The sequence below is a fragment of the Oncorhynchus kisutch genome, linkage group LG29, assembly GCF_002021735.2.
Source record: "Oncorhynchus kisutch isolate 150728-3 linkage group LG29, Okis_V2, whole genome shotgun sequence".
NCBI classification, from domain to species: Eukaryota; Metazoa; Chordata; class Actinopteri; order Salmoniformes; family Salmonidae; genus Oncorhynchus; species Oncorhynchus kisutch.
The window spans coordinates 21,126,286-21,140,649 of NC_034202.2; the positions used below are offsets into that span (position 1 = coordinate 21,126,286).

The 14,364-nt window shown below is 40.0% G+C and overlaps 1 protein-coding gene across 1 annotated transcript in view; it reads right to left on the reverse strand.

Annotated features, from left to right (window-relative positions):
• LOC109873601 (astrotactin-2) overlaps window positions 1-14,364 on the reverse strand; it is a 476,030-nt gene that overhangs the window by 411,038 nt on the left and 50,628 nt on the right. The gene's annotated exons all lie outside the window — the stretch shown is intronic.

The window sequence follows — 14,364 nt, forward strand, 5'->3', positions numbered from 1 at the left end:
CAGGTTAGAGTCCCGCTCCTTGAAAGCGGAATCTCAGTGCGGATGTTGCCTGTAATCCATGGCTTCTGGCTGGGGTATGTAAGTACGGTCACTATGGGGACAATGTCATCGATGCACTTGAGGAAGCCAGTGACTGATGTGGTGTACTCCTCAGTGCCATTGGAAGAATCCCGGAACATATTCCAGTCTGTGCTAGCAAAACAGTCCTGTAGCTTAGCATTTGACCATTTCCTTATTGAGCGAGTCACTGGTACTTCCTGCATTAGTTGTTGTTTGTAAGCAGGAATCAGGAGGATAGAATTATGGTCAGATTTGCCAAATGGAGGGCTTTGTACGCGTCTCTGTGTGTGGAGTAAAGGTTGTCTAGAGTTTTTTTTTCCTCTGGTTGCACATTTAACATGCTGGTAGAAATGAGGTAACACGGATGTAGGTTTCCCTGCATTAAAGTCACCAGCCACTAGGAGCGCCTAGCATTTTCTTGTTCGCTTATGGACTTATACAGCTCATTGAGTGCAGTCTGAGTGCCAGCATCGGTTTGTGGTGGTAAATACGAAAAATATAGATTAAAACTATTTTGGTAAATAACAGCTTATCATGAGATACTCTACTTCAGGTGAGCAAAACCTAGAGACTTCCTTAATATTAGATTTTGTGCACCAGTTGTTATTTACAACTAGTTACACTGTCACCCCTTGTCTTACCGGAGGCAACTTTTCTATCTTGCCGATGGACCCGAAAACCCTGCCAGATATATGTTATCCATGTCGTCGTTCAGCCACGACTCTGTGAAACATAAGATATTACAGTTTTTAATGTCCTGTTGGTAGGATAGTCTTGATCGGAGCTGATCCCTTTTGTTATCCAATGATTGCACGAAGGCTAATAGGACATCAGATACTTACAAGGCACCCCAACCAAATTTCCTGATATCTCTGTCTCATCTTCATGTGAATGGCGGGGATTTGGGTCTTGTTGGGTGTCTGAAGTAAATCCTTCGCATCCGACTCGTTAAAGAAAAAATCTTCGTCCAGTACAAGGGGGGTAATCGCCGTCCTGATATCCAGAAGCTCTTTTCGGTCATTAGAGACGGTATCAGAAACATTATGTACAAACTAAGTTACAAATAACGCAAAAAACACACACAATGTGGTAGTAATCAAAGGTACAATTGAAGCATTATTGGAGGGGAGATAGTAATTATCAAAAGTCATTGCTACATTGAAACTGGCTGAATCTATTTTACACCACACTTTTCATTCCATTTCCCGGATAAGTCCGTAACTTTTTGGAAACCCCCAGAAGCTGAATTTGATTGCTTTTAGTGCTGAAACTTCCAAAGGACACACTTCCTGTAATGGTAATTTCCAATTTCCATTTGAGGGTATGTTTTTAGGAAACTGAATGCTTGGGATCTTCAATGACTTGAGTGTTGTCCTTCCATAGCAATTTGTTATAAATATTAGAACATGACAACAAAGGAATCAAAGCTCTTTAACATTTTCAAAGCTGTTCCGACTGCTTGCTCATGGATCTACAGTAGCAGATTAATGAAAATAAAGACCGCCATTCTACATACTTAGATGTTGTTTTCATGTTGTTACTTTTAAACTTGTTCCTCCAAAGTTTAAATTTGTATTAAATAATTGCACCAAAGGTCTGTATATTTGTCAGGATTTCATTGATATAGCAGATTTAAAACAATATTACAACTAGAAATAGTATTGTATTTGTGACAGCAATGATGGTATTAATAAGTAAACAAACTGCATGGTATTACACGTTTTGATGAGAACAAAGTTAAGAAAAAACGTCAGGGGTGCGTATGGAGAAAAAAGTAGTTAACAATCTTGCACCCTAGTTGTGATGTTAATAAAACAATTTCCTGTCTTAGTCAGAACATTTGATGAGTCACTTGTCAAGTATTTGCAGCTAAAGGAATTATCCCCCCGCTGTTCATGTTAACCTTATCCACAGGAGGCACCTGAATTCAGAAAGACGTGATTAACATACTAAGCACTCTCAACTAGTTCCACAAACTAAAGAAATTAGTGAAAGCCATTCATCAGACACCACACTACAATGGTCAAAGTGAAGTGTCCTCTAGCTGTAGTCACTAAAACATTGTCCTTGTCCGATTCCAATTCAGCTCGGGAAAGCCCTCTTAAAAGGGACTAAGTACCAATAAATTCACTTTAAGACCTCATGTCATTTTCTCTAGTCAATAAAATTATATCTGAATATATACTACACTTTCGCTTAGTCGTTGACCATTCTCTGGACATAAGTACCTGGGAAATAAGGTAGAGAATACAGAATGACTTCTTTCAGACAGTATGAGCGGTGAGATTATCAGACAGTACCTGTCCTCGAGGGTCAGCCAGTTCAGATATTATACTTTTCCATTAGTAACAGACTACGAGCTGGAAAACGGTGGTCTATCCACTTAGCTCGGTAATGAGATCAGAGGAAGAATTAAAAACAGAATGTTGAAACCTTAATATAATAGTCCATTTAAATTAAAGGGCTGAAATCTTAAAAGCTGAGCCTGACAGTAATTTTGAACATTACTTTCTCAAGGACTTTAATAGAGTTTCAGTTCACATAAAGGATGTCTCTAGACATAAAAGACGAAACTAATCAATTCAATTTAATACTTTCATCTGGTGAGTAAATTTTGTTTGCTGTTTATTGTGTCTTCCGCGAGAGAGTTCCAGTCGACATAGTTCAGGTAGCGCATCATTTGTGCTCAACCTTGTAATGGTTGGGAAATTGAAAGGTATATGAAAAGTATATTGATCTATTTGAATTATAATCTTAAAATGGTCTGTATCCTATATCAGTCATCCGAATCCTAACAGTCTCATCAGTCTCCTCTGGCCTACCTGGTGTAGGCTACACAGTGAGAGCATCATTTTACATGCTAAACAGCTTTTAATATCTGGGAAAAGATCCACACCGGGCAGCAGGTGAGCGAGTGTCAGAGAATGTGGTGATGAGGCTTGTGTAACCTTACTTTGGCAAGGGGAGAAACGTCACCATGGACAATTTCTTCACTTCACTGTCATTAGCCGGCACCATGAACAAAGTACACCTCTTCCCCTTCTTATTTATTTATTGTCCTATCATGGTGCAACAGTTTTAAAATAGATGATACATTTGATTTGTTATTGTCCTATCATGGGGAACTACATTTTTAAAATAAATGATATCTAATTATTTATTTATGATCCTATTTTAATGGTACGGTCCATGACCCTATACCCTAGACACCCACCTGAATGACCCAGATACTAAGGAGAAGTCCCTAACTGTTTTATGTGCATGCTGTAAGCGGTCTGTATGCAGCCAAAATGATGGTCAGAGACCAAGAGCAGCACTGCCCCCTCAAGATTCTGAGCCTGCTTGGCAGGGTTGGTCCTGCAAAGCCAAAGCCCCCTAAAGGGAGAGCATACTACACAAGGAAATTCTCAAAGCTGCTAATGAGAACCTTGATGACCTTGTACCTAGCCGGTGGGGATTCCGGTGGGGTGCCCCCACCCAGGCAGTGACAGTGCTGGCAACACTAGCTGCAGTAACCCATGGGGGGGGGGTCACACTCGGACATTCAGAGAGGGGGTATATTATTGTGACCCTAGTGGCACAGAATCAAAGTCAGACTGCATGGAGATGCTTGGGAACATGGTCAATACGGGTGACCGTATTGTGGGTGTTTCAGGGAAAAGGTGTACATTTGACCTCCATCATCTAGGATGTGACAATGGTAAATAAAATCTCTCAATTTTTGCCTATTTTGTGCGGTCTTGCAGGCCTTCTCATGCAGCTGCAACTGCAAGTGCATTTGTAAATCAAGACCTATGAGTTGGGCTCTGGGGTGGTGCAATTGTTGAGTATGTGAGCTTATGGTTGTGTGGGGGTATTGGTTGAGTGTGTGTGGGTGTATGTGTGTATCCCACAACTGTTGCGAAGGAGTAAAAGATGTTAGGGACAATAGAGGATGATCGACAGCTATATATAATACAAATCAAGGTGAGGGCGATGGAAATGCATTTGGCAGTTAATCTACTTCAATTCGGTAAATGGCACTGTGTGCTCTTTTCAAAGGATGGATCCCTGTCGGTTATGGGTTATGGGATTACAGGGGGTCGAGGGTGGTCTGCCGGGCATTGGGATGACAACCCAACTCGGGATGAGGAGGGCTTTTAGCGGGTGGATTAGTAGGGACCAATTGGAGGTTTACTTAGTAGAAATGCAAAGATCAAGGTACAGCTATATAGACACTCAATCATCATGTTACTTTTTAATGGTACGTTTACAAACATATATTTTGATAAAAATAATTGAAAGTTGTGTCTCATTATGATAGGTGGTGAAATAAGTATAGCCAGTTACAATTGGAATGGCCTAGCAGATAATAAGAAAAGATCATCAGTATTTACCTGGCTAAAAGAGAAGGAATATAATATCTATTGTTTACAGGAAAACTATTCAACAGTTTTAGATGAAGTTTTGTGGAAAAAGAGCTGGGGCGGTGAAATATACTTCTCCCATGGGCAAAGAAATTCAAAAGGGGTGATGGTTTTAATTAACAATCATTTTGATCCAAATGTGTAAATTGTCCAAACAGATCCTCAAGGGAGATGGATTATTTTGAATATGTTATTGGACAATAAACAGATGTGGCTTATTAACCTATACGGTCCGAATAATGATGATCCAAGCTTCTTTGAAAATATATATAAGAATTTATCAACTCTACAAGCAACTCTAGACTCTATTATTATGGTGGGAGATTTTAATACGGTCTTAAATACCTCTATGGACCGGAAAGGAAATCCCACTACAAACTATCACCCTCAGGCACTTAAGGAAATCATGAATGTCATGGATATATTGGAATTAGTGGATATATGGAGACTTAAATACCCTGACCTAGTGAGATATACATGGCGGAGGCTTAATCAAGCTAGTCGACTTGCGCACCAAAAGTTTAAAAAGTGTTGATAGGGGACAGAATGTGGTCGGATCATCACATAATTGGCATACATATTACTCTTACAGAATTTCCACGTGGGCGAAGATATTGGAAATTTAATCAAAGCCTACTAGATGATAAATTGTTTAGAACTAGGACAGAAGAATTTATAACTGACTTTTTCAGACAACATAGACATACAGCAGATCCCCTTACTGTATGGGACAATTTTAAATGTGCCTTTAGAGGCAATGCATTTCAGTACTCATCTATAAAACAAAAGCAATTTAGGTCAAAAGAGTCCATATTAACAAAGGATATTGAAGGACTAACAGTACAGTTAGATAGCAATAAAAAACGGTACTATAGAGGCACAGAATAAGTTAAAGGAAAAACCAAAAGAAATGGAGGAACTTATTCCAGAAAGATCCAGTGTAATATATTATAATAATAAAGCGAACTGGATGGAATATGGGGAAAAATGCAACAAAGTCTTTTTCAATCTTCAATGTAGAAATGCTACCAAAACAAATGTATTAAAACGTGTTACAAATGATGGAGTCACATGATTCACCTAATGCTATTTTGAAAGAGGAAGTAAAGTACTATAAAGTACTACTAATATGTTTTCATTTCAGACTCTTCCATCTCCACTAACTGAAACTAATTGTATGGATTTTTTCCCTAATAATTATGTAAAATTAATATCTGTACAGAAAGACTCATGTGAAGGCCAAATTACAGAGGAGGAACTGCTTGAGGCAATTGGGGCCTTTAAGGATGGGAAAACTCCAGGGCTGGATGGCATACCAGCGGAAGTATTAAGGATGGGAAAACTCCAGGGCTGGATGGCATACCAGTGGAAGTATTAAGGATGGGAAAACTCCAGGGCTAGATGGCATACCAGTGGAAGTATTAAGGATGGGAAAACTCCAGGGCTAGATGGCATACCAGTGGAAGTATTAAGGATGGGAAAACTCCAGGGCTAGATGGCATACCAGTGGAAGTATTAAGGATGGGAAAACACCAGGGCTAGATGGCATACCAGTGGAAGTATTAAGGATGGGAAAACTCCAGGGCTGGATGGCATACCAGTGGAAGTATTAAGGATGGGAAAACTCCAGGCTGGATGGCATACCAGTGGAAGTAAACAAACGTTTTTTTTTGGTATACTCAAATGACCATTATTGGCTTGTTTTAACCACTCCTATATAAATGGTAGATTATCGGACACGCAACAAGAAGGTCTGATATCATTATTACTGAAACAGGACCCAAGTGGTATATATAAAGATCCAGCCCATTAAAAAAATTGGAGACCTCTTACACTTCAGTGTTGTGATGCAAAAATCCTAGCAAAATGCTTGGCACATAGAATTTAAAAAGTATTGTCAGATATTATTCATCCTAATCAGACAGTTTTTTTTAACATGGACGACACATTGGAGATAATATAAGACAAGTACTGGAAACAATTGAACACTATGAAATATCGGGGACACCAGGCCTGGTTTTCATAGCTGATTTTGAAAAGGCTTTTGATAAAGTACGACTGGAGTTTATATATAAATGCCTAGAACATTTTAATTTTGGGGAATCTCTTATAAAATGGGTTAAGGTTATGTATAGTAACCCTAGGTGTAAAATAGTAAATAATGTCTACATCTCAGAAAGTTTTAAACTATCTAGAGGAGTAAACCAAGGTTGTCCACTATCGGCATATCTATTTATTATTGCCATCGAAATGTTAGCTGCTAAGATTAGATCAAACAATAATATTAAGGGATTAGAAATCAGTGGCTTAAAAACTAAGGTGTTATTGTACGCAAATGATTCATGTTTTCTTTTAAAACCACAATTAGAGTCTCTCCACAGCCTCTTAGAGGATCTAGATAATTTTGCTATCCTCTCTGTATAAAAACAGTATTGGATCACAAAAAAATGCCCATTTTACATTACCATGTAGTTTAACATTTAAAAGGTATGCCGGAGATGTTGACATACTCAGGTTTCAAATTTCAAAAGAAAGAAATTATTTCACTCCAATAATTTTTTATAGAAAGTTAGCAAAAATAGATAAGATCTTGCTACCATGGAAAGGAAAATACCTGTCTATTTGTGGAAAAATCACCCTGATTAACTCTTTAGTTATATCACAGTTTACCTGTTTCCTTATGGTTTTGCCTACACCTAGTGACCTGCTTTTTAAATTATATGAACAAAAAATATTCAATTTTATTTGGAAAGGCAAGCCAGATAAAATTAAAAGGGCCTATTTATATAACGAATATGAATTCGGTGGGCAGAAATGATTGAATATTAAAGCATTAGACCTCTCACTAAAGGCTTCATACTTAAATCCAAACTGGTTCTCTAGTCAATTGGTACGAATGTCTCATCATATATTCAGGAAGGGCCTTTTCCCCTTTATTCAGATTACACCTGCTCACTTTCGGTTGTTTGAAAAGGAAATAATCTCCAAAATATCTTTATTTTTTAAACAAGCCTTAGAAAGTTGGTTGCAATTTCAGTTGAATCCACCTGAAAGGATGGAACAAATAGTACAACAAATATTGTGGTAAAATCCAGATATAGTAATTGCAACAAAAAAAACTGTATTTATCGAAGAAATGTTTAAAAAATGTATAATTTTTGTGAATGATATCATAAATAGGACTGGTTATGAGTTATGTCACACATGCAGCTAACACAGACATATGGAAATGTCTGCTCTACCCAAAATTATAACCAATTAATTGCAGCATTACCACAAAAATGAAAGAGGCAAGTAGAAGGGGGAAAAAAGTAAGGAACTTGTATGTCGGCCCTGTATTAAAGAACATAAATGGTTAAAGAAAAGTGTGATAAATAAAAAATATACCAGTTTCATTTAAGGACCATTTAATAGTTGGGAAGAGATTTTGGATGTACCCATTCCATGGCACATGGTTAATGAATTGATACACAAAACAACGCCGGATTCAAAACTTCACATTTTTCAATATAAATTACTATGCAAAATTCTTGCAACTAATAGAATGTTAAATATATAGGGGATACAATCTTCCCAGCTCTGCAGATTCTGCTGTGAGGAGGCAGAGTCATTTGATCATTTATTTTGGTATCGTCCATATGTAGCTCGTTTTTGGTCACAGGTCCAGGAATGGCTGAAGAATTGCAACATTTGCCTAGAACTAATGCTACAGATAGCAATAATGGGTGATATGAAAAGCCATAGTCAATCAATCAATAATATAATAATTATTATAGCAAAACGGTTTATTCTTCATTTACAATCTGTAGAAGGTATGAGAACAGGAAGGTTCTATTCTTTTGTGAAGCATCACAGCACAGTTGAAAAATATATGGCAAATAGAAATCTGAAATGGATGATGTTGACAGATAGATGGGAGGGGTTGAATGGAGCTGAAGGGTGGGACTAATAACAAGATAAACAATGTAAAGCAAACAGTAAATAATGTATTTTTGTGAAATAGCATAGTTACAAATAGAAATCAAACTGGATGGACATCAGAAATAGAGGAAGGACTAAGAACAATCAAGAGAGAACTATTGTTGTAACGCTTGTATTCGTCCTCCTCAGATGTGGAGTAAGAAATGTCAGACCAATGCGCAGCGTGGTAAGTGTCCATATTGTATTTAATACGAATACGGAACACTTGAACAAAAACAATAAAAGACAAAAACGAACAGTCCTGAACGGTGAAGCAAAATACAGAACGGAAAATAACAAAACAAAACAGTTCCGTGTGGACCAAACACTCACACGGAAAATAGTCACCCACAACTCAAAAGTGAAACCAGGCTACCTAAGTATGGTTCTCAATCAGGGACAACAATTGACAGCTGCCTCTGATTGAGAACCATACCAGGCCAAAGACAGAAATCCCAAATGATAGAAAAAGGAACATAGACTGCCTACCCCAACTCACGCCCTGACCATACTAAAACAAAGACAAAACAAAGGAACTAAGGTCAGAACGTGACAATTGTAAAGTAGACTGTGTCTGTAAAATGTATATAAGATGTATAAATTGAAGGTAAAAGCAGAAGTGTTTATTAGTTTACTCCAATTGGGGGATCGGCAGTAGGGTTTGCGGGGAATAATAATAAAAGTATATTCTTTAAAAAAGGTATGTATGTCTATATAGGTATGTGTATGTATATATGTGTATATGTATGCATGCGTGTATGGATATATATATTTACAAAAAAAATATGGGGGATTGGAAATGATGCAGACAATTACATTGGAAGCAACATTCTTTCCGCAATATTAAGCTGATCCACCCCTGATCCAATATTAAGCTGATCCACCCCTGATCCAATATTAAGCTGATCCACCCCTGATCCAATATTAAGCTGATCCACCCCTGATCCAATATTAAGCTGATCCACCCCTTAGAAAAAAGAAAAAAATAGAAAAAAAGTACACCCCTTCAAATTGATTGGATTTGGCTATTTCAGCCACACCCGTTGCTGATAGGTGTATAAAATCGAGCACTCAGCCATGCAATCGTCATAGCAAATATTGGCAGTAGAATGGCCTTACTGAAGAGCTCAGTGACATTCAACGTGGCATCGTCATAGGTTGCCACCTTTCCAACGAGTCAGTTCATCAAATTTCTGCCCTGCTAGAGCTGCCCCGGTCAACTGTAAGTGCTGTTATTGTGAAGTGGAAACGTCTAGGAGCCACAATGGCTCAGCTGCGAAGTGGTAGGAGTCACAAGCTCACAGAATGGGACCGCTGAAGTGCGTAGTGCGTAAAAATGCAACACTCACTACCGAGTTCCAAACTGCCTCCGGAAGCAACGTCCGCACAAGAACTGTTCATCGGGAGCTTCATGAAATGAGTTCCCATGGCCATGCAGCCACACACAAACCGAAATCACCATCAGCAATGCCAATCGTCGGCTCGAGTGGTGTAAAGCTCGCCGCCATTGGACTCTGGAGCAGTGGACATGCATTCTCTGGAGTGATGAATCACGCTTCACCATCTGGTAGTCCGACGGCCTAATCTAGGTTGGCAGATGCCAGGAGAACACAACCTGCCCCTATGCATAGTGCCAACTGTAAAGTTTGGTGGAGGAGGAATAATGGTCTTGGGCTGTTTTTCATGGTTTGGGCTCCTCAGTGACGGGAAATTTTAACTCTATAGCATACAATGACTTTCTAGACGATTCTGTGCTTCCAACTTTGTGACAACAGTTTGGGGAAGGCCCTTTTCTGTTTCAGCATGACAATGCCCACGTGCACAAATCGAAGTCCATAAAGAAATGGTTTGTCGAGATCGGTGTGGAACAACTTGACTGGCCTGCACAGAGCCCTGACCTCAATCCCATCGAACACCTTTGGGATGAATTGGAATGCCAACTGCGAGCCAGGCCTAATCGCCCAACATCAGTTCCTGACCTCACTAATGCTCTTGCGGCTGAATGGAAGCAAGTCCCCTCAGCAATGTTCCAACATCTAGTGGAAAGCCTTCCCAGAAGAGTGGAGGCTGTTATAGAGGCAAAGGGGGAACCAACTCTATATTAATGCCCATGATTTTGGAATTGAGATGGTGTCCACATACTTTTGGTCAAGTAGTGTATATCTCTCCATCCTTCTTTCTGAATGACCACCTGTTTGTGTCTTCATGCCTAACACCTTTGCAAAGTCCAGGAATGCTATTTCCTTGTCAAAGCTATACAGTGTGAATCATCAACCCTATGCTGTTTGTTAGGAGTTCATTAATTTCTGTGGCACCGGGCGAGGTCTCCCATGATTAATGACAGAGATGCAATTTCCATGCATCGCCAAGCCCCCTCTGTCCGAGGAGATAAATCAACAGTACCTGTACGCCGTCACACCCTGACCATGTCCAACAAGCACACTCTGTCTGGATTCGTGACCCAGGATGTGAAGGGGGCCAACCACAACCTTACATGGTCAGGGAACACACTCTACTACGATGTCCATGTTAGGACAGTCACTCACTACTAGTCACTGAACCTCACATGAAATTAAGGTAATGCACTTTCTTATGTTGAATTCTGAAATCTGGCTTGTAAAACATTAACCGAGTATGGTTCCCCGGTACATGGATGTGATATTATCTAACATGACCACAGTGAAATGCAGAGGTAATTGACCATGTAGTGACGCACTCCCTCAAAACAGAACGTTTAAGATGTTCCAAAAAGAGCTTACAAAATGGATGAAAAAAAGATGAAAGGCAAAAGCAGCTATGAAGATTTTTCCGTTGTCAGGGAACTGCACCCTCTGTCACTAACTCTCCATCCACCTCCCTGAGAAACGAATGAATAAAAAACACTAACTGGATTAAAACCTAATGCCTTTCAATTGTTTTTGTATTGCCTGTCTAGCTAAATAAATAAGAGGAGTCGACTTGGCTTGTTACTACTCACTCTGACTTTATTAGGCTAAGAAGCTTATCGTCGGTATCCAAGCCCAGCTTCAATATCACTCAGACCGCCATAAGCTTTCACCCAGCTCAGAACATCAGTGACAATAACAACAATGGAATGAAATGCAATGTAACTTTAAAAAAAAAGATGCAATGTGACTGATATGGACTCAGGGAGCTATGGAAACCAGCATGTGGTAGCCTCATTAGACAGAAAAGACACACTCAGCAAACAACCAATCATAATGTATCGTTAGAAACAGCTAATGAACTGCAAGTCTCATGAGCGATATGTTCCATTTCAACGAATTTGGAAAAATTGTTATATGGATCACTTATTAATGTCATGAATTTACATGATTCAGCAATGGATTACGCTAGTTTTGCCATTCCCCAAACCATGTTGACTGTACGTACTGGCACTTCAGAAGGAAGCTCCACTTTTCAATCAATGTCACATGTAGACTTGTAGGTAGGTGGTACCAATACCACACCTATATAAAGTAGTAAACCAACTTCCTGTCATTGAACAAGAGCTCCTGTAACATTTGCATTATATTCAACGTAAGGCCCTCCCCTCTCCTTGTAAGCTTCAGTCTGTATGCTACTCAACCAGTGTTACTGTGATTCAACCTGTAAAGGTGTTGATACCCAGCAGGACCAGAGCTATGAATGACACAAAGTACAGTATACTCATTCATCAAACATCAACCTGCGCTACTATGAATATCCCTGTCATCATTTTTTATTTAACCATTAATTCATTAATCCAAGATTAACCAGTGGATCAACACATTTACTCCTGATTATACTAACGGATAACTAAGGACTCTCACTAAATTATTCCGCTCTTCTGTCGTTCACTACATACTTTAGTCTGAGACTGCCATCATTGAAGTTGTTTGTGGTGGCGGGGCGTTGTACAAAAAGTAATCAGCAATTGGATCGTCTCTAACCAATCAGAGTATCAAAGCCAATTATGAATTTTCAAACCGCCCCTTTACCCACGTGGGTTCTGGCTCTGGCCCAACCCATCGGTTTCTGGAGCAATGTGTTCACATTCGGTGAAGGGTCGGGGGGGTACTCAGATCCAGACTCAATGCAGAGGAGAAACGAATGTCTGTGGGCGCTGTAGCATTTGGTTTGTGCAAGGAGTCTGGGTAGCCAGGCAAACTAATGGATACACCATTTACCTTACCATTAAGCTTGCCAAAACCCGTTTCTGTATAAATGCCGTTAATAAACACTATCCTTAATAAACACTATCCTTAATAAACACTATTAGGAACATCATTTTCAATTCCTTATGTAATTTAGAATAATTTTCCCATTAATTAAAAACATTATTTTCCACATTGTACTATGTGAATGGTATGTAAATGATATCACTCATTAGTACAATGGCTACCATGGCAACCGATCGTTAACGGCGGTCTAGTATTGACTGACAGGCCCATTGGATTGCTGGGCTTGAGGAGTAGTACCGAGCGACCGGTACATTGACTCGGATTTAGGCACAAATAAATCAGGGGCAAAATGTAAATGTTAGGTTATTGATGTGAGAGTTACAGTACAACCCTGCATCACCCTCACTCTCTCTCCCACAGGCTCACTGCACTCTTCATAGCTGTAGTACTAGTAAAATGGTGGCAAAATGGGTCAGTAAAGGTTTATCTGCTAAATCAATGAACAGACTGCTGTGTTTCAAACCTCTGCACAACCCCATTTCATCCATCTCGTTTTAAGTACACACAGGGACTACTTTTAGCAGAAATTCACAAATCCCTTCCCAGTGCAGTATCTTCCAATATGCACAATACACATTATTAATGTTGGTCGCACTGTGCCGGCCTGTGGGCCAGAAACTTTCCCAGCATGCTCTATTTCTTAGAAAGTTGTACGTTTCTTTATGTGACGGCCTGCCTGGCAACTAAAGATAGCGGGCTACCCCTACCAAACAGTGGTACACGTCTTATATTAAACACCACACCTTACAAACACACACATTTGCACAGTGTGTTTGTTTATCAAGGCCTTCTTACATTGCATTAGGTTGCAGATTCTAGAACCATGCAAAGTGTGAGTTTCATTTTCCATTAGTGGCTATGCTGAATGTGATGCTCTTTGACTTCTGATAGATGTTTTCTGAAGCAGGGGACTGTGTACCCATTTCATTACAAAGTGGCAACAGTGCCCCAAGCCATATCTCCCAGACCATATGTGTAGGTGTAAAATGCAATAACATGTATAGAGCTCATTTAGTGTACCTCACCATGCACTACTTAAGAGTATAGGGCCAGGAGTTCCTGACAAAGTCAATTTTTACTTGGTGGGCAAGATATTTTCCTGGTCAATGTAAAGAAAAACTCCTGGCTTTCACGAAGGGCAGAGTGGCAGGGGGTTAGATATCCAGGTGAGTCAGTCACCTAGCTCCAGACGGCCACAGGCTTCAATGCACACTGCCCACCCCCACCCCACCCCATCCTCTCCTCTCTCCCCTTCCCTCTTCTCCTTTTTTCTCCGGCAGGCAGGCAGGCGGGAGGCCATTAATAATGAGCTGGGCCCCTGCAGGCTGTTGGGGAACCCTGGCCGTTACATCCTCTCTTAGATTACAGCAGGCCTCCCAACACAACACAGCAGAGCAGCGTGGGGAGTGGGGACCCAGTATGGAACCCTAGCACATCATGGAGGACTGCTGCAGAGTACAGAGCACCAAGACTGGGTTTAGTCCCCATGCACACAGTTCCATACCAGAACCCATGTCCTTTATACACATGCTAATGTGGTTTTATAAGGCAGTGGCACAGACCACCACACTTGAATCAAGCCTCATGTTTGAGAGAGACTCTCATCATCGAGTATCCTAGGGTTCTTTGTTGAAACGATTCATCCTAACTGAATTATTGTGCTAGAATTTTATACCACACAGCATCACACCTGTCAGAACCCCCAGGTGTTCCCA